Below are 22,256 nucleotides of genomic sequence, written 5' to 3'. Positions count from 1 at the left end.
AAATCGAGTCCTCAGCATCCCTTAATGGGACTTTAATCGGATCCCCTAGGACGGAAGTAAAAGCGTGTGTTTGTCTTGCAACACTGGACAGTGTTTCTCTTCCTACCTAATTACTTCTCGCTCCACACCTCACTGAGCAGTTTGATTTTAACCTCTCCTCGTTAATCCTCTGTCCTCTCATTCTCCACTTTTGAAGCTCATAATTTACAGGGTACTTGGAGTGAAAAGATAGGAGTTCGCTTATCCTATCCTCGATCTTATACCACTTGATCTTATACAGCTCCCACCGCATCCTAGGAAGCAGCTTCTGGCTGTGGCCTGGAGCCTCCTCTTTGCCTTTAAGCATCTACCCCATCCACGCACACTGCCCTCCCTTCCCCCCCAGCTCAGCTGCCCAGTTCTACCTTAGTTTCAGTACCCTCCACATTTCTTCCACTGCTTTCCTTTCTCTACTTCCTCTTCAGGTCCTGTCCCCCTTCTATATCATACTCCTGGATAAACTCAGTTCTTTTCTCTGTCACCAAAACCACATCTCCTATGTTAAGACTTAATTAGCACTTCCAGAAGAAAGCAGATACTTCTCATGCACCTCATTTGCCATGGTACCGTGTTATGTTGTGCATAAAACATTGTCATCAAGAGCTTGTCAGGCTCGGGATCAGTGCAGTGTTTGTGGGAGGCACTCAACAGAGGGACCCCATGGTGTGACCAGGCCTATAGTTCAAATCCAGTCCTTGAATTACTGATGGAAGAGTCAGGAAGGTGGCCTGAGGAGGAGACACTTGAGCAAGGACTTGACATTTCTCAAGAGTTTGGCTTCTTTTGGCCTTCTGTGGGTGTCCGCCAATGTCCTGTCCTTGAACCTCTTCACCATACCCTGTACTTTTTCTTTCGGATTCATTATCAGCATCTGTTGTTTCTACTGTCATCTGCACAAGACTTACTTTTAAATCTTTATTCCCACTTGAGACAACAGAATTGATAACTGCAGCCTATGCTACAGATGACAAGGTTTGAAATGCGTGTGCTTGCAAGCCCTGGAGGACAAGGTCACAAATCCCACCCCCACCCCCGGAGGCTGCTGCACTATCCCTGCTGGAGATGGGTGGGTGGCAGAAGTGGAGGTAGAGAGATACTGGGTGTATTTGCAAGGTACAGGGAGGAGCACCTGGTTTCTGTTTGTTTTGCTTTTTTTTTTGGTACCGGGGATCGAACTTGGGTCCTTGCGCTTGCGTAGCAGGCGTTGAAACCACTGAGCTAAATCCCCGGCCCTGTTTGTTTTGCTTTTGGTGGATGGACAGATATGTTTCAGACATGAAGTTGGAGATTTTCTTTGACATTTAGATAAAAATGTGAAATAGTCCATTGAGGGCCAGGCTGAAGTAGGGATTTGGAAGTCATTACAGTGTGGCACCCAATCCATGAGACTATGAGATCAACTAGGGAGTGAATGTGGCTTTTGAGGACAAGGGACATGAGCCTGAGCCCTGGGACTCAGTTTTGTTAAAAATAAATTAGGAAGAAAATAAAGAGGAAATACTTAACCTAGTTCTTGAGATGTAAGCACTGAATAATGGTGGCTTTAGTTTTCACTGATCTGTCCCAGCTCTTTAGCCTCAGCTTTTATTCAGATGTAATTGGTGATAACCTATTTCTGTTCCCCTGGCTTATGCTCATTCCTTTACTGGCCAGGTCTGCATCCTCCTTTCTACATTGTCCTGCCTTTCCGTCCTTGAACAAGGCTCAGTGCCTCAGAACCTTCCCAGTGGCACTTCATTAGTCCTGCTTCCATGCTGGTCTCTCCCCTCAGGATGACAAGAGGAATCATGAGTTCCTTTGTACGTGATGAGAACTCATCACCTGTTTCAGATTGAATGTTTTGTCTCCAGTCGTTCTCCATGGGAAGGACTGTCTTTCCTATAGTGACTCCTAGTAAATGCTTACTCCAGAATTTAAAAAATAATAATAATCTTTGTACTTTAGCCTATCATAGGTAACTCTAAATGTCTTTGGCTAAAAAAAAAATAAGAAAGAAGTAAATGGGCATATTGCTTTTATAAAAATATTAAGTTCTTAGCTTCCTAAGGAAAAAGATTTCCCTGAATTTTCTTCTCTTATTTATGTATTTATTTGGGTTTTTTTTGGGTGGGGGGGATATACAGTATGAGGTGTGATCAAAATATATAATGAATGTTTAAATAAAAAATTTTATGACAGTAAAAGACACATTGACATTAATTCTCTCAGAATACTCCCTCTTGCTCCACACAGATCCCATCATTCTTGTCCTTTTTGTTTTGTGTTTTGTTGTTGTTGTTGTTGTTGGTGGTGGTGTTTTGAGACAGGGTCTTACTGTGTAGTCCAGGCTGGCCTTAGACTCACTGTGTAGCCCAGGCTGACTTCAAACTCAGGGCAATTCTCCTGCCTCAGCCTGTCCAGTGCTGAGATTACAGGTATGTGCCACTACGCCTGGCAGGAGTCAGTCTTGTCACTTGCTGAAACAGTTCTGGAAGTCCTCCTTCCTGAGAGTCTTTACAAGTTGTGATAAAAAAAAAATAGTGAATTCTGTTGCTAGTGCCATTCAGCAGAAAAGCAGACTCATGAAAATGTTACAGTATATCAGCATCCAACTTATTCACTTTGACAGGTACATGCACACACAGGCATCATGAGGTTGGATGTGGCGTGAACACTTTGTAATGTTGACTGATTAAATGCATGATGGTTTGTATAAAAAAAAAGTTGCACCTTGCAACTTATAGCTCTTTCCCGAAGGCAAATGACCGTGAAAGATAAGCTCTGTGAATGGATTCAGGACATCTATGCAGCTACAACAGTGCAACTAAAGATACTCACAGGAAAGGACTTCCAGAACTGCCTCCAAAAGTGGCAAGAATGATAGGCTAAGTGTGTTCCAAGTGAGGGGGATTAATGGCAATGTGTCTTTTACTGTAATACATTTAAAAAATTTTTAAGCATTCACCATATTTATCAATCAAGCTTCATACATCTAACTTCGCACAAGTTCCTAGACACCAAGGATCTTGAATTTGTTTAATTTCCCCCTTACTTCACAGTTGAATTAAAGAATTCCTCAAAACTGGAAAGACCAGTTGTCTAATCTGTCTTTCTACTTCTGGGAACAGAGCTTAAGGTCCTATATCTCTCTGGGGACAAATCTTGGTCCTTTGAGCCTCACATCAAGATATGGTATAATATAAGCTAAATGTACAGTTAAGAATTGAAATAACATTTGGAAGTTACTTGTTGAACTCCTCGAATTTTATTTGAATTTTGTTTGTTAAGAATACTGATAAACAATGTTATGAGGTTCTTGGCTACTTTGCCCTGGGCACCTACCAAATTGGTAAAAGAGAGCAAATTCCATTCTATTTTGAGGATGGCTTCTGGGTGGATGAAAACCTGTGTGAAATAATTGAGTTGCTGAGTGTTTCTTATCATTGTGCTTATTCACAGGTGTTTGAGGCACAAAAATTCTGCAATTATATTGCCACTTTAATCATAGCTTATGCCACTCTTGAAGAAAACAGTCTGTTATGAAAAAGAGAAGTGAAGCATAGTCCTCATATAATTCTTTCCCTCTTCCCTCATTCCCTTCTTTTACCAAGCCACGTAGGAACTGGCTCTAAATACAGAGTTCTCTTGCCTATCAGACGTTCTAATCTTAGAGCACTGTGAAATGAGGGCCAATGATAGATGGTGAATAAACACTGCCCTTTTTTGTTATGATCAACCTAGAACCTATACATTTTTGTATGTTACTGACTTTGGAAGCATTCTGTTAGAGCTCTTCATCTTCAAATTTTGCAGGCTACATGTGGCATAAAAATATCACTATGATGTTTTTCTTTCCCTTCTGTTTTCTCTCTGTATGTATTTCTGTTTGTTTGTTCTTCCCCATTAAACAGATACTTACTGTGATTCCCATGGGAAAAGTTCTTTTTGGGGAGATTTGTAGAGAACTAGACAAGGTCTCCATGATTTATGCTTCTTTATGCAGCTCTTGGGTACCTGCTATATCTTTTATAGGTTGGCAATCCACCTAAAAGACAGCAGCTTTGAAAATATAGGGCTCATTTGCACGGAGAGACACTTCCTTGGGCCAGGCTTCCTGAAAAAAATGCCTTCTGTCTTATCAGAGATGTGCTACTTGACATTTAATATGCTGGCTAGAAAAGAGACTTCTGAGTCACTGAGCTACAGAGCCCAGAGATATGCTGGCTTGGCTTGTTAGTCACAGATCCTCTGGAACAAAGTGTGTGTGTGGGGGGGGGGCGTGGCCCGCTGTTTCTGCTTCTTCTAAAAAACCATATGGCAAAATTTGGTCTTTCTCACTTCTTGTCATCCTGCTTGCAGTTTTCCAATTCTGTGATTGTCAGCATTAAGGAAGAGGAAAAGTGGCATAGCACGCCCTCTGTGCTATCCAACTGCCTTAAGAGTCCTTATTCTTTGTGTGATTTTTGAAGATAGGGTTGAATTCCCTGTGAAATATGGCCCAGCAGCAGTCTGCAGCCCCTTAGGGTTTTGTATATGTACCTTCACTTCTGTCCTTCAGGGAGCAGCTTGAATCTGTACTCTCACACTGTCCTCAGGAGGCAAAGCATTTTCATTTTAAACAAAGTCATTGAGGGTAATTGAATGAGCACCAGCAATATGTGGGTGTGAAATAGTAGTTGCTTAGTTTCATAAAGAAAAGCAGGTTTTTATTACAACTTTGATGTGCCTTGATGGAGAATAGGGCTCTGTACTCTTTCCAAACCCTGCAGTTAGTTCCTCAGAGGAACTGCTAATGGAGCCTCTATTGTTTCTCAGCACCTTATGGTGAAGATTTTATGTTTCTCTGTGTAATTTGTCCAGTTCACTTGCTCTAAGGAAAAGAATAACTTGTCAGTTTTCTTGAGTAGAATTGGATTCCCTTTTTAGCCTGTGAGGAGAATGAAGGCCTCGTAGTTAAACCAGAGATGATCAAGGGTGACGGGCATTTGAGTTTCCTCACTGTGCAAGGATACTTTTGGAGTCCTGAGTCCTCTTTGTGTTTATAAGAAAGTGAAAGGTGAGTTCTTTGTTCTGTGACTCCTAGAAAGTAATAGGAGCCAATTCATTACCAGGAGACATAGGCAGGAATCTATCAGCTTCTTTTAAAAACAGCTCTTGAGTCTTCTAGATATCTCATGTTGGTCCCATTAATGTCCTGTGGAGTTTTCTGCTAAAAGAGGTTGGGAAATTTTGCTGTCAAAGAAACATTTTTATCCTGCCCACATGAAAGAAAAAGCATTGTATTTTAGGCCTTACAATCTATGGCCATATGTAATTTAATTACAAGCTGGCTTGCTAGTTGATGCTTAGTAGGTAAATTTGACCTATGAACTTTGAGCCACATAGTGATACATAATATATGTAAATTTTTTTCCTAATGCTGGGGATCAAACCCAGGGCCTTGTGCATGCTGGGCAAGCGCTACCACTGAGCTCTGTACCCCAGCTCTAACGTGAATGTCTTTAGGTGGTGCATCCAGTGGGACCCATCTTACCATTTTTCCTGTTTGTATTACGCATCTGCCATCTGAAGGTATTTCAAGTTATAAGCCTGAGACCCATGTTCTCAAAGTTAGCAGTTGTTTTTCCTAAAAGTGACAAACAAAGTTAATGCTGCTCAGCTCAATGGCACATGGCACAGAGAGGCAGAAGTCCTTTTGACTCATTAAGAAAGATAAGTTAGCTAAGGTGGGAGTTGGACATTGGGGAGAGTAAGTTTATAAGGGAATATACTTAGTTTAGATAAGGTTTTTGGTTCTAAACAAGAAAAATGGACTCTGGCTTAGCTCAAAGAAACAAACAAATAAATGAAAAGAAGAAAGAAGATGAAGAAGAAGGAAAAAGAAAAGAGAGGAGAGAAGGAGGAAGAGGAAGAGGAGGAGGAGGAGAAAAGAATTAAGGAAATGTATTAGTAAACCTTGGGGAGTCTCCACTGAGTTTGAGAAGAATTCAGTCACCATCATGTGGAGAGGAAGAACAGAGCTGCTCTGGAACCCCCATCTTTCCGAGCTCTCCGTCCTTCTCCCCAGGGGTCACCATATGGTGAGGACCTCCCTCCACTCCAGGGCTAGGTCTCCATGTCATCATGGACCACCTCTGGTCACTTGCCCTGGCACAGCAGCCCCCACCCTGTCCTTGAAGCCATTCCAAGAGAAGGGAAACTTCTTTAAATTACTCTTTGAAGTCAAGTCCTTGGCATTTCCTGTTTTGTATCACTTTTGTACAGCTTGCCCTTAGACTTTTGTTTTTTTCGTATTTTATTCTGTCACTTCAACTAACCTATTTTGGAAATCATGGACCTGAGCACCTAAAAATAGATTATAGGGGTCATTTTCTGTTTTTTAATAATCCCAGACGTTAATGTCTATATGTGTGTTCATATATGTATGTATCTATTTATTTTTATTATATAATTACTTCTCTATCTGTATGTGTTATTTTTTTTTCAGTACCAGGGCCTTCTCAATGAGTTGTATCCCTAGCCCTTTTTATTTTTCCAAGTTGCCCAGGCTGGGCTTCAACTTGTGATCTTCCTGCCACATCCTCCCAGAGTGCTGAGATTATAGGCTGCACCACCATGCCTGACTCTCTAGATGTGTTCTTATCTTCAAGTAGCATTTGGTAATAAGTTGGCACCTTGTGTAACCTTCTGATTTTTTTTATTCATGGGGAATATGGACATAGTATCTATGTATATGTAATTCATCCTTCTTCCTTTCTTTCTCTTTTCTTTTTTTTGAAATAGTTTGTGAGGGCTTTTAGTAGGGACAGTAGGTATCAGTATTCAGCCTATGAGCCCAATTAGGGTTCTCAAAACAAAATGAAGAGTCTAAATTTTTTGGTTTTTTCCTGTCAGTGAAATTACTTTGAAAAAGAAATCCAAACAGTTCTTCAGGGCATGTGTCTATTTTCATCCCCCTATATTCTCTAATGTGTGGCTACTTCTGTATCAGTGAGGATGCAGAACTGGCAGATCCATGTGAAACTAGCAAACCAGAGATTCACTGGAACAGTACTGGGAAAGAAGAGAAGAGCTGAAGAAACCAACAGGGCTCTAGTATTGTGATTGTGTGAGCCTTGAAGACTTTACTTATCCGTTCACCCATTATATTACGACAGGTGTAGTATGGTAGGCGTTGTATCTATTTTGGACACACCTTTGCATATCTTTCCTGTGTTTGAGGAATTCTCTACCTTTCAAAGAAAAAAGCCAATAAAAAAGTATTTTTCCCACTTTTTTCTTTCACCTAAACTGCATTCATGAGACCTAGGCATCACTACTGAGATATACCTGCATGAGAGCTTGGATTGTACCTTATACATGTGAAGAAATAGGTGGCATGAGGAGTATCAGAGGCTTGGTGGCCAGGGCTCAAGCTGTATGTGGTGTCTGTCCCCAATGATTCGGCAGTGTAGTCCACACTGCCATGTCTGGAAGTAGTGTTCCTGCCCTTGAAATTCTGTAAGCTAATAAATCTTTAATCAATTCCTTTTCTGCTTAACTAGCTGGAGTGGTTTCTATTATTTACAGCTAAGAACCTTGATAAACCAATAAATTAGAACTGGCAGTTCAGAAGGTTACAACTGTAACTTTCTCTTTTCAATTTTGCTTAGGTCTATTTAATTCAGATTTTGGAACATGATGATTGGGGCCAAGTGAACTATGGGCTGAGGGACCTTTCCCTGACAAGATAATAACATTTAGCTTTGGACACTAAATTACACAAATCTGCTAACTTTTCTCTAGAGACACCAAGTCATTTTTCTTGGTACCATTTGCCTGGGGGATCAGGCAGGAAGGGGCCAGTTTATGCTGTGGTCACAAACAACTCTCCAATCTCTGGGCTGATACTAACAGGTTTATTTCTTACTGGTGTGTGGATCCATTGTGGATTTGATGGCTGTGGTACTGCTCTGCAGACATCCATCTCCTTCTAACCCTGGGCTGACAGTGCAACCACCATCTGGAAACTTGCCAGTCACCTTGGCAGAAGAGTGAATGTTCTGGAGGGTCTTATATGACATTAGTATTTATTTTTATTTTTATTAATACATTTGCAGTACATAATGTGAATGCTCCCAGTGGGGAGTTGGTACATGTACATAACACATCTTAATTCTTTTTTTATTCCCTTTCCTCTCCTCCCTCCCCCCTTCCCCAATCTCTTGGTCACCTTCCCTTTTGCAAAATATCTATCTCTGTTTTCTATGGTCTATCTCTTATTTTGTGCTTTAATTTATTTATATTTTGGGTTTCTCATATTAGAGAAACCACACATTATTTTAGTTTGTGTATCTGATTTATTTCATTTAACATGGTCTCAAGGTGCATCCATTTTCTTACAAATGACGCATCCTTCTTTATAGCAGATTTGTACTCCATTGTGTGTTTCTAAGTTACTTTTCTCATTGCTAAGCCAAAATACTTGATACTCAAAATTAAAGGAGGAAAGGTTTATTTAGCTCACAGTTTGTAGGGGTTTTGGTTTGTAAGTAGCTGGCTCCAAGGTAAGGGGGCATGGCAGAAGGTAGCAAACCAACAAGGGGCGACCACCAAGCTCTTTCTGTCCCTTATATCTTATCCAGGCTACCCACCCTAAGGATGGGTAGCCCTCGCACTCTTAATCCCAGCCTTGATCCTAGCATTGCACCATTAATCAATTCTAGTGTCACACACTGTAGATCCAGCTGCCTCTGAAAAACCCCCATCTATGACCACATGAGGCTTTGGGGGGATATCTAGACACAATCCATAACAGTATGTAAATATCACATATGCATTCACCTGTTGATGGACATATAGGCTGTTTCTAAGATTTAGCCATTATGAATTGTGCTGCTATAAACATGAGTATGCATGTATCACTGTAATATGATGTTACTAAAAGCCTTGGCCTGGAAGCAACCCACACTATTCCTCCTTACAATCCAATGGCCAGAGCTGGTTGCTTGGTCCCACAAAGGATCAGAGGTGCCATCTTGCTGTGTGCAGCTGCACTTCCAGCCACCACAGTATGATGACCCTTTAATTATCCATAATCAACAGACATCCTCTTGGTCATGTTTCACGTTCAGACTGTGAACACCTCGCTAGATCTGCACATTTGACAATATTGGATAAAGCACGGTTGGCCCTTCTGAGATCTAAAATGAAGCAGATGTCTGAATTTAGTAGCAAACTAGAACATAACTTGATATACACCTTACTGACTGTTGTGGTGCCTCCTGGACTCTGAAGACAATGATTGGTATTGTTTTAGATTTTTTGTGCAAGGCAGTGATGGGAGGATGGGGCCTGCCAGTCTTTTTTTCTGGGGGCAAGGTGAAGCAAGTTATTTAAATAAATAAAATCATGAGTGTAAATGAGCTGAAGGCCTCTGATGAGAGGAATCAAACTTCATATCTAAATCCATTTTAAAAGCAACCACTTACTCATTTTTATTTGGAGCTAGCTAAAGGACTTCCAAATGTCTTTTCAGAATCTAGCCACAAATTGAAGGCAATATATGTGTTGCATCACATTTTCTTTTATGCACAATATGACAGCAAGCAATTTTAGTTTATTTTTCATCTACTTTGAATGGAGCACAACAAATCACTTTACAGAATCCCCTAACTGGCAAAATACAGGCACACTGAGCTCAGAATGATTAGGCTGTAAGAGGCACTTCGTCTGTCAGCAGTTTTGGGAATAGAATATGGGAGAAGTGAATAAAGGTAATAGATGGGATCCTTGGGCACCTGTTTAGATTACATGGATTTAAAATGTGAAAACATTTTTGTTTGATACACCCCCACCTGTAAGTGAGGCTTTTTTTTTGGTGCTAGGATTGAATCCAGGGCCTCATGCATGCGTGAGGCAAGTGCTGTACCACTGAGCTATATCCCAAGTCCCTGGGACCCTATTGTTTTACTTGAGATCAGAAATTTAGATTCTGAGCCAGTTGTGGTGTTACATGCCTGTAAATCATGAGTTTGAGCCCAGCCTGGGTGACTTACTGAGAATCTGTTTTTAAAAATTTTTTTTAAGAAATTAGTAAAAAAGGGCTAGGGATGTAGCTTATTGCGAAGGCCCTGTTTCAATTCCTAGTACTGCCCCCCCCCCCAAAGTATTCTTTGCTATCTACCTACTGAATGTGAACAAATAGCATGCCTTCCCTGAACTTCAATTTTTTTCCTCTCTAAAAGAAAAAAAATTAGGAGTACATGACTCCGACAGTTGGTGTGAAGTTTAAATGAGAATATGGAGGTGAAAATACCTATCAGGCCCTGGGACATGGAAATAGTTCCGTAAATGAAGGTTATCTGTGTTTAACTTTGTGTGGCCAGTGAGGATACTGGTCTGTGAATGTCAGAAAGTTATACATGTGCATGTTTGTGGTGTATAAAGTCTGGATTTATTGTGATTTTTAATATTTTTTTTATAATTCCTGAAGCTTAAAGCATATATGCGATGTTCAAGGATCAGAAGAGCTGGAGTATATTTTTAGAATATGAAATAAAGGCTAGCAGTATCTAGTAAATTTTTTTTTTAGTAAATTTTTGTTAGTGTTTATATTAATCTTAAAATTTGAGTGGGAAGAGACCATTGTACTAGGGGAGTTGGATATATTCTTTCATTTAACTCTCAGAACAAAGCTGTGAGCTAGGAATTATCCTCATTTCCCAGGCAAGGGAGCCAAAGCTCAGGAATGTTGATAAATTTACACAAGACATAACTGGAAGGAAGGAGACAAAGGTTTAAACTCACAATTCATGCCTTTTTCAATTTGCCCACTCTCAGTGGGTAGCCTGCACCTATTTGTATATGGGCCATGAAGTAGGAATAATTTTTACAAATGAACATTTGCAGTCAGTTTGATGAGAGAAATATTAACTTTGAACCCTAATGAAACAAAATGCTGTCAAAAGTAAATAAATCCCATTCTTCTCATTAGATCCATATTCCTAAAAATTGTGTGAAATTATTGTTATGCTTTGAAACTCATCATTTAAAATATTATGAAAGTTTGTCCCCTCTCTTGTTCTGTAAGTATTCACTTAATACCCTAATTTTGTCTCTTGGCTCACAGAGTCTAAAGTGTTTACTATCTGGCTCTGCAAAGTGTTTTCCAACCCCTGCTGTAGGAGTGACCTCAGGGCCCACCTAATTGTGACTGTTTGGTGTAGGTGCAAAAAACAACTCCAGTGGCCTCAATCAAGTCCAGGGGACTCTTATGCTAGTGTCTTCTCATCTGCAGCATTTGAAGACTGGTCCTAGACTTCCAACAGAAGCTGAGAAAATGTTTCAGTACACTCTTTCTCTCTGGTCCAAAAGCCACCGGAAAGCCTTGAAGGTCTTTGTGAAGTGACCATTGCCATACAGTGAACATTAAAGTGGTTTAACTCTTGGTTTTGCCTACTAGTCCCTGATACCCACATTTTCTTTTCATTCCTTTCTTTTTTTCAGGAGGACGGGTTTATTTGGGCTCTCACATGCTATCCACCTTTTCTAACACAACTGTTGGATTATTGGGCAGATTATATTATAGGAGTCAGATGACCCCTACCTTCTCCAGCCTCTGGAGTCACCTTTTCTCTTAATCCTTAAGTGCAAATGACTTGAACCATGAGGTATACGTTCGTTCATTTCCTTCTGTCAAATACTCTGAGAATGTCTAGGCTCACATCTTCTGGTACTTTCTGTCTGAATCTTGCCGCAAGTTAAATGTTTTACCTCTGGCCTGCAGTGACCACTTCTTCAGTTCTCCATGGCAATACCATGACAGGCTTTACTGCAGGTCTCAGGGCAATGCAGGGACACACCTATGTGGTTCCTTAAAGTGTTCTTGGCTGTTGGGTTTCTCATTGACTGTCTTGCCTCCTTGGGCTCCTGCTTTCTCTTATGCACATTATCAGTCCCTTTCTTCCATTGTCAAGGCTTCAAACCCCCACTTCCACCACTCCCTTGAGCTTCCAGCAATCAAATTCCAAATTTTTTTTCACTAGAGAAATTTGGCTTCTTCTATTTTCCCTTTCCTCCCAGGCCTGGCCTGGAGATAAGTTATGGCACTCTGGCAGAAGGCAGTTTGATTGGCTGCAATCAGTTTGTTTTCAACAATCATGTTTCTCCCATCCTCTCTACTATTAGACAGTGCACAGATATTCTCAGCACAGAGCCTTGAACATAGTATTCACTCATTTTGTGTTGACTCTTAAGAAGATGGTACCAGCTTAGGTCCAGTGCTGGTCCATTCTTCCTGCCTATGACCACTGCTCTCTATGACATAGGGGAAAGACATTAGTGGTATTTTGGGAGCAGAAATATATTGTTTTGGCCAGACCCCCTTTATTTTTTTTAAACATGTCTTCATTTTTTTGACTTTTTGTGTCTCTGGTGAGCTATATTTCCTTCTGCCTGCCACAGAAATGAGTTCACAAAGAGAGTGCTAAAATGAACAGTAGCATTCAAGAATGCCCAGAAATGACCCAGCAATTGCACTATGGGTCTATACCCAAGAAAATTAAAAACACGCTTTTATTTAAAATTTGTTTATGAATTCTTGTAGCAACGATATTTATACTATCCAGAAACTGAAAACAATTCACATGTCCATCAGGTGGAGAATCAATACATAAAATGTGCTATATCCATACAATGGAATCTCAGCCACAAAAAGGAGTGAATTACTAGTATAAGTTAAAATGAAGATGAACCTAGAGAACATTATGCTAAATGAAAGAAAGCAGTCATAAAAGGCCACATATTGCATTCACTCCATTTTAACAAAATGTCCAGAATATACAAATCTATACAAACAGCATACTAGTGATTGACACAGGCTGGGGGTAGAGAGAAAGGGGGTGACTACTCCCAAGTAGAGGATTTCTTTTTGATGTGATAAAAACATCCTGGAATTAGATGATGCTGATTGCTTGACTTGTGTATATACTAAAAGTCACTGAACTGTACACTTTAAAAAGGTCGTAATGTGGTACATACCCAGAAAATGCCCACAAACCTATGAAATGAATAACAGGTGTGAAGCTCCACACTCGTGCTCAGCTCAGATAAAGACAAATGAACTGTGAGAAGGCTGGGGAGCCCAGCTGTGGTTCTCAGTGATGGGCATGTTCAGTAGAAACGTGGAGCCCATGCATTTGCTTGGCTACCTAGCACCTGCCTTGGCCTCTCAGGAGTGATCACCTAGATCTTGTCCTCTAATGGTGTGGTCTCCCAACAGTTACCCAGGTCTGGAAGATGCATTCAGAATCAGACACAGTGCCCAGCATTAGGAACCCAGGACCTTGCTGTTTGCAGATGATGGAGAATAACAAGCTGCCATTGTTGTGAGCTTGCTGGCCTCCTAGTGCATTTGTTTTTTGCACAAAGTACTGACACAGAGCACCAGGTTTGTTGTTGTTTTTTTTTTTTCAAAAGATGTGGACAAGTACCTGTCAGTCTATTCAGTTTCTTATTCTGGTTAGTACTTCAGCTACCTTGGCTCTTCTTTCTTACCTAAATAACCATTGTCACTGCATTTGCAATGACATCCCATGCATTTTGGAGGGCATTTGTGTTAAAGGGAACAGCAGTTATACCAATGCAGTGCCTCCCTTTTAGACAGCTCTTCCTAGCTTACAGAGTCTTGCTCTGTGTTGTTACCCCAAATGGTTCTTTTAATAGCCTTATGAGTGAGATGGGGATTATTTCCATTCTGCAAGAGGGAATCTGGTTACATTATTGCTGTAAGATAAATTGAAGTTATAACCCAGGTCAGCTGAGGTCAGACTTACCGTTGTTTCTGCTCTATACTATAACTACCTCTCGGCTGAATCTAGATTTCAGAAAAATATTCTGATTACTAGAGATTTTAGGTTTTTTTTTTTGGTACCAGGGATCGAACTCAGGACCTTGTGCTTGTGAGGCAGGCACTGGAACCACTGAGCTAAATTCCCGGCCCCGAGATTTTAGGTTTTATATTAAGTCTTCTTAAATATTTTCCAAATCAACTAATATATTTTAGAGTTTAGTTTTAGCTGTTTTTGTCAGATTGGAATTTCAAGTATGCCTTACATTGCTTAAAAACAAATTTGAATTGATTATATAATTATGATAGGGAATGTTCTTTTGAATAGTGAATATTCATTTCGCACCAAAATAGTAAAAAAAAAAAAAAAAAGCTTGTTTAACTAATGTGCACCTAGAGGAACCTCATCAGGAGCAGATAGCTGTATCAATTTGCAACTAAAATGCTTGAATTTATTTGGGTACCCAGGATACTGAGAGTTGTTTTGGAAAATCTGAATGTCTGGGCCTTATTCCTGGACAAGGAATGTTCTCATTTATAAATTCAAACAATCAGGGCAGATTGGAGCTTGCTTAACACATACAGCATCAAATTGTTCCTTGCTAGAATGATACGTTGAGACAAGCAACAGCAGAAATGTACTACCTATGTGTATAATTGTTATCTTAAAAACATGGGTTAGCCAGGATGGTGAGAATTGAAATAAAGGCATGCATATTTGGTGAAGTCATTAACTTAATAGGAAAAACAAAAAGTACCCTTAAAATTGTCTTTTTAAATGTTTTAATAATGAAATCATACAGGAACAGGAGCGGTAGAGTAAGGAAAATTGGAAATTGAATGTGTTCTGTCTTTTATCCAAGGAATTCTTAGGTTATAGTTATTTTGAAACCAAAACTTTTAAATTTAAAAATAGAAGTGAAGAAACAGAAACAGATTGGAGTCTGGAGGAAAAATGTAGAGAAAGAGAAATGTAACAGGGAGGCTCTGAACAAGGAACACTTACGTCCACTTCTCAGATTTCCTCAGAACCATGCAGATGACCAGGCAGTTAAGACTGAATTCGCAGCAGTGATTCTTTACATTTTTTTTAGTTAGCAAAATGTGATGAAGACAATGGACGTTTAGGAAAGACTGCAGAATTCTGAGCATGTGCATATACATGCACATTCATTGACAGTTGATTTTGGAGTGCTCGTGCCCACAAGAAGCCCTCAGCTCGTACTGTGAGAGCAGATCAGAATCACTCATGGGGTTTACAGGGTACAGATGCACATCCAGTCCAGGGAGGTGAGTGATGGGTGAAGACATGAACAATGGTTGGGATGGCTGATTCCCAAACTTGAAGTAGATGGTTCAGTAACTAGTGTTCACCTTTCACCAAGAGCTGCCCCAGTGGGATGGGCTTCTCTCTTCTGGAACGACCTCACCCTGGCCTGGGCTAAGCTGAGCTCCCAGGGAGGGGAAGCCTGGTGTTGCAGGAAACAGTCTACGTGGACCTCGCCGCAGCCTCCAGGCCTGGCCCAGCTGACTCCTCTTGGTGTGGATGCAAAACCTCCAGCTGGCCAGATCCGCTCACTTTGGTCTCCTTAGGCTACACCTGGAAGAACAGCCATGTTTTCTTTTTAAAATGCTAGCTAGTGGCTCCTCTCTGCCATAGATTTTTGTGTTATTTTCTTTGTAAATACTAAGTGCTTGTTCTACACTGTAAGACTGATCAGTGCTAAACAAATTTCTGAAGGTGGAAAAATTCAAAACTTCTTGAGAAAATACAGTAAATCTGAAAGAAGTTATAGGTCATCTCTCTCATTGTGCCCATATTTATTTTCCTCTAGCTATGCATGGCATTAGCCCAGGTTCTTTCTCAATTGATTGGTAATGTTGCATTTTCCTCTGACTGTGCACCTGTGTAATCTCCATGATTGTTTAATTAACAGGTGGAGTAGAAGCCTCATATCCAAAGTCACCATTTGGAATAACTGGGTCAGTTATATAAAAGGTGGTTAAAGCAGTGAATCACAAAAAACATGGACATGAACAGCCTATTTTAACTGAAAACATGTGCATGTGTGCTCATTTGCCAGTCTTTTTTTGTGAGTATGGTTAGTGTTTTATTCTTTCTTGTAAAAATCCATCTAAACAGAATCACCCACCCTTTCCAGTTTTGGTTTCTTCAAAATGGAGCAAGAACATCACACTTCTAAAGCAATCTGAGTGCAGAATTCTCGAGATTATAGTGATTTCCTTTTTTTTTTTTTTAGTTATTTCATCTATACCTAATACAACAGTCCTTTAAAATAGCATGGCACCTTTATTGACTTAATTTTTATGGAAAGGAGAACATATTTTCTTCTGTGCATAAATTTCCTGGCTTTATCTAAGCTTCAATTAAATTGTATCATTTCAATAACTTGTACAGCTGATATGAATTGTTTTGGGAACAAACCAAGTGACTTCTGGTAAAAATAAACTAAACCATTATCAGCAGGAGTGCACAGGGAGAGAAATTCTGAGTGCCAATTCATTTAAGTTGGTTTTGTCGAAACAAGTTAAGAGTTCTACTATAATTCCTACTTATGTTGAAAAAAAATATTGTGCACCATGTTTTAAAATATGTTGGTGCTACTTTACTTTTCCTGTAAAATAAACTCCTACAAGACGGACTGGACTTACTTCAAAACAGTCTGCACAACAGTTCTGCGCAGGATGGGTAATAAAACGGGGACCTCAGCAGATTAGAGCAAACACTGATCTCTGTGATGCCAATCTCTGTGTGAGTCTGCCTCTCTACAAGTCACCTCTACCTGAACAACTACTTTTTAAAAATTTTAACAAATAAAATTTATTTATTTATTTATTTCCAGTACCAGGGATCCAACTCAGGACCTTGGGCTTGCCAGGCAGGCGCAGCGCCCCTGAGCTACATTCCCAGCCCTAACAAATAAAATTTAAAGCAACACATAGTTACAGTTCAAGGTTACATGCCAATAGTCTTTGGAATTATGAAAACTAATTTTCAATATTGTAGAAAAGCTCTGTTCTCTTCTTAACTAGATTTGAAAAACTTAATTTTATGGTTTCAAGGTATGAAATATACATGAACTTAGTTTAAAAATGTTTATAATTACTGATAAATTTAACTCTTAAAAATCTCTCAAAATAAATGCTAATTTTTAATGAAGTGTTTTAAATTCTCAAAAGTGCCTGCTTGCAGTTTCTGTGAACCTACTGGTCTTTTTATTTTAGTTTGAACAAAGCTGAATCAAAGACATGTAGGATTTATAATAATTTATTTCCACCTAAATAAAGAGTATATTTAGCTACAGTATTACTATAAAGCTCTATTAGTGAATTTCCCCACTTTTTTCCAAAGTAATATAAAAAAAATTATCCTTGACTTCAAGAGATATATCATGTTCTTTCCTCCCTGGCATTTGAATGTAAAAATATCCCTCAGAACCAGTTCTGTGGGGGATTGTGAAAGAGGTACAACATGTGGCGTCTTTTTAAGGCTTGAATCTCATTAGATTGATGCTCTTGGATCAGATCACACCAAACATTTGATTAAAGTGAGAAGTAAAAGCAATAATTTGCATAGTCCATTTTGCATAGGGTAGAAGCTTCAGAGATTAGGACATTTGAGGGCAAAATGGGGCATTAAAACTTCACTCAGAAGAATAAATGGAATTTGAACTGATTAGTGAATAAGGGAGAAAATTCTAGGAGGGAAAAGACCTGGCACAGTAGGCTAAAGGTCAGATGCACTTAAAAAATAGACCAGGCAGTAGGATTTATATTGTAACTAGAATTTCCTTCTGGTGTGTATCTCCGAGTCTTGACCCTGAATTGGATCACCAGGGTCCTCCCTCACCGAGTTGTCCTGTGAGAATCCAATGAGATTGCTCATGCAGCGTCTGGCACAAATAAGGGCCAAGTGAATGTTAGCTGTTTATTTTAAGCTGGGAAGAAGACTACACCTTGATATAAGGCAGACCTTATAATTAATGGCAGGAGATCTTCCAGTGAGCTGTTGTTACTGTTCACTGGAGGGAGGCCAAACAAAAAAGAGTAGAATCAATGACACCTGAATTCAAATCTTGCCCCTGACATTTACTGGCTCTTTGAATTTACACAAAGAACTCCATCTCTCCGAGACTCTGTTTCTGCTTCCTGATCTGTAAAATGACCGTTATGTATAACAGTGGTCCTTGGTTACATTTCTTTTCTTTTATTATGGAGAATCCCTGTAAGACTAATGGTCTGTGGTAGCCTTCCTTTTAATCTCTGATCGTGTGGCATTGGGAAGGTTCTGGGAGGATACAATCATAATAATGATAACCATCTTTTACCAAATATCTGTTAGGGGCTTGTATCAGTGAGGATAGGCTAGGTTATGCTGCAGTAACAAACATCCATATGGACTTTTAGAGTTCAAGTTTTACTGGATTAAAATAATAAACTTATTTCTTGCTCATGCTACATATCCAGTGTGGGTTGGTGGGGACTGGGAAAGGGAAGGTCTGGGCTGTTGGTTTCATTCAGGGACTCAAACTGACCCCTGTGCAACTTACATAAACCTTTGCCATTCATCAGAAAAGCCTGACTCCTCTCCCCTGGCACATTCTAATCCTCCTTTTTAACTCCTGAGGATTCATTATCCTTGACATTTTCAGAGACAATGATGAATTTCTTAGTGTGTTCCACATCTTATGGATAGAGAATTTCATAACTTTGTTACTTGTGGTATCTACCAATACAAGACCTTCGCTGTGGCTTTATGTGACAGTCCTTTCTGAAGCTTCTGGGCATGTTGTGTCTACATGATCAGGAAAACCAGGTGTGAGGTGAGATAGAACTCTGAGAGTGGGCATGAGGCAGCATGGTGTAGCAGAGGAAGAATGGGAGAAGCTGTTGAAATCTCATGCTTGTTACCTCCTACTCTGTGACTTTGGGATGTCATTTCACTTCTTAGAACCTCATTTTCTTCAGTTATAATATGAAGGGATTGGTCTAGATTTTCCTTAAGGTCTCTTTCAGTGTAATAAATTGCTGCAAATATGACACAAGTAAAATAAATTTAAAGCTAAAAATAGTTTTCATTTTCTGGATTCTACACATACATGTATTTTGTAGTTTGTTTTTTAAAGACTTTCCTTGTGGAAGGAAGTTTGTTTGTTTTTCATCGATACAGGTAATATTACTCCTTTCTCATACCAATAAGAAATGTGTTGAGAATTTTGTCAGCTTAGACCTACTATGTTTATTTGGACAATTGTCCCCTTTATTCTTGTCATTTACAGTCTGAAACGGGGAAAGGAAACTGGGCCAAGGTTAGCTGTCACTCTAGCAACTTCACTTCCAAACTTGGGGATTTTCATCTCCATTCAGCAAAGAAGCCCAAGTCCCGAGTCGCACCAGCAAACCTTGTAACACCTGTCCTCGGAATAGGTCTGCTTCCCTCAGCGATTCTTCCCATTCCTCAAAAGGGCCATTTAGTGACACAGATGGTTGATTTTTCTCTTCCATTTAGGTCTAAGGCTTAAGTGCTTTTGATTTCAGAGAAGTCCAGCCAGCTCAGCCTGCCTTGTTTCACACTGCCTGTAGCTTCCCACAGATGAAAAAGAAACATTTACTGGGTTTCTTCTAACTTCTCAGGCATCATAGCTTAGAGTACATTCAGACAGAAAAATGTTCCATGAATATAGAATCATGCAAGGAATGTCCAGAGCCAGAATCTTATCTCTAATTGTTGGATGGGATTTACTGAGGCTACCAAATTGCATATCACTATCTAAGCATCAGAGAGTGACAGTATGGACGATAGGAAAGCAAAGAGTTAATAGGAATGGATGTGTGCTTAAAACTAAGAATCACATGCGTGTTGTGTACAACTAATGACATGTTCATTAGTTGTACACAACTAATGTGTTGTGGGCTCCTCGGGAAATTGGTAATAACCTTTAGCCATGTGGTAAATAGCATGGGACTTGGCTGGGATCCTGGAACCCATTGTGCCCTTTTCTTTGCACCCTGCTGCCATCCCCAGCTGTTCTCCTCATAGTAAGGCCTTATGTCTTGCTTATTCCATTCTTTCTCAGAGGAGATGATTCAGGGCCTTCCAGTGTCTACCAGTGACCTCCAAGAAAGGCTTTGCTTCCCATCAGTGCGGTGTGCCACATGTGGATGCCTTCCCACTTCCCACCTGGAGGGTGGCTGCAGGATGATGTGCCCACTCTATTTCAGATGCTTTGTGTGGCCTCTGGGATGAATAATCCCTTTCCCTTTCCCTTTCCCTTCCCCCTTTCCCTCCCTCTCCCTTTCCCTCTTTCCTCTCTCTTACCCTCTTTCCTCTCTCTTACCCTCCCCTCTCTTCTATTCTCCTCCCTTCCTTTTCATTTCATTTTCACTTTCTTGCTTCCTTTTCTTTTTTGTGGTACTGGGGGTTGGACCCAGGGTCTCATGCACACTAGGCAAGCACCCTGCCACTGAGCTACACCCCTTGCCCTTCTTTTCATTTTACTTTGGGAACAGGGTCTCCCTTGAATTCGAGATCCTCTGGCCTCAGCCTCCCAAGTAGCTGGATTACAGGCATGTGCCACCATGCCGAGTTCTCTGGGAAACATTCTTTTGGCCACAATCCTTGTTCCCCGGGCTAGCAGTGAGACCTGTTAACTCTTTATGGTGAAAAAAAATCTCTTCTTGTTCAGAATTGAGGACTGAAAATTTTACCCCTGGGTTGGATGAGGTTTCAGGGCTGGTGTAGGCTGAAAGCCATCAAAAAGGCCCTGGAAACCTCTCAAAGTGAACTCTGGATCACAGGCGAACTTATGGGGAAGGTGGAGATTGCTGTGTACCTTTGGGGTAAAACCTCTCTTTCCTTTATTTTCTCTCATCTCCTTTTCCCTGTTTTCTTCTCTGTTCCCCGCCCTTCCTCCCCCATGGCTCATCTGTCCCCACTCAGCCTCTGCCAACTCCAGTTTTTCTTTGGCTATGGCAGGTACTTAGGATTCTACACATTCTTGAAACAGGATTCTCAGAGTGCTGCAGCCCTTCCATCCCAAGAAGCTGCTATTTAAGGAACTGGTGACTGATAAAGGGATGTTAACTGGAGTTTTCTGACTGAAGCAAGTCCATGAATATAGCAAATTGATGTTGATTCAGATGGTGTTAAGTTCCCCGGATCCTGGGGCCCAGACCAGATGCCTTGTAGATTTTGAATGCATGCATGTGGAGGGGTGGGGCACATATGCACACAGAGAGGCAGACATCAAGGGGGTGGGAGAGAGAGAAAAGGAGAGAGACAGAGAGAGAGAGAGAGAGAGAGAAAGAGAGCCTTAAACATGTAGTGAATGTGTTTCTAAATTTCTCTTTCCTTTTCTAGGCAAACATTCTTATATAAACTGATATTCATAAGAGAAACAAACCTCTCCCTTTTCCTGGTTGATTGGTTCCTCATTTATTTGACATCTGCACCCTAGTACCCATGCAGACACTGTACGGTGTCTACATCCTGAAAACAGATGAAATTCTCTGAATCTACCACAGGCATCTGACTTTTTACTGCCTATGATGAAAGTCAGGAATACATGATGTTTTATTCTCTTAACTATCCCCTCGGGAGTTTGAATCTTATCCAGATCTGAACCATTTTGACACACACAGAAAGTGATGATTTTAAAGAAGTCAGTTTAAGAACAAAACCCTACTCTGCTTGGCCTCTGTTTCCGACTTACCAGGATAATTTACAGAATTAAAGAATACATGGAGAGCTGAGTGTTTATTTCTCCTTGTCCTCCCCCTGCCCCGCCACTTTCCTAAAAGTTATCAGGGCCTGCTTGAATTATAGTGGATTTTTTTTTGTCAGAGTTGATTTGATTTCTGGTTCCCTTGCTCCCTAGCCCACACTCTGTGTAATGATGCAGGGGTGGCAGATTGATGGGGAAAGGATTCAGAATGCTGCTCTGGATGTGGGTTTCAGTATGAGCGGGACTGTGCCAGAGGCTTTTAGCAGATGGACTAGGAGAGGTGGGGCTGGGGCTGGACAGAGAAAGGGCTCAGGGGAAGACATGCTCCATGGCGTGGGTTGGCTCTGCCATTCTCACCTAGCCATTTTGACCCTGGCCCACTGTTTGATCTGTCATAACACTAAGAGACACTCAACTTTTTGTGGTTGTTGTTTTCTTTAGTTTTCAGCAGTACCGTTATGGTGTGTATGGACGTAGAATTTTCCTAATGTTTCTTTCCTTTAGGGATTTGCTGAGCTTCTCATCTCTTTTCGTTTATATATTTCATCAAATGTGGGGATTTTTAGCCATTATTTTTAAAAACATTATTTTCTGCCTTACATTCTTTCTCCCACTCTTCTGGGATAGCAATGCACGAATTGCTACCCCCCTATCAATTTTTCTTT

At 40.4% G+C, this 22,256-nt stretch overlaps 1 protein-coding gene across 7 annotated transcripts in view; it reads left to right on the top strand.

The window, feature by feature from the left end:
- Positions 1 to 22,256, top strand: part of Mettl24 (methyltransferase like 24) — a 131,981-nt gene that overhangs the window by 894 nt on the left and 108,831 nt on the right. The gene's annotated exons all lie outside the window — the stretch shown is intronic.

This window comes from Heterocephalus glaber, unplaced genomic scaffold (genome assembly GCF_053883595.1).
Source record: "Heterocephalus glaber isolate CG9 unplaced genomic scaffold, H.glaber_assembly_v1.0 deba00000942, whole genome shotgun sequence".
Classification (NCBI taxonomy): Eukaryota; Metazoa; Chordata; class Mammalia; order Rodentia; family Bathyergidae; genus Heterocephalus; species Heterocephalus glaber.
This window is presented reverse-complemented; position numbering and strand designations above follow the sequence as displayed.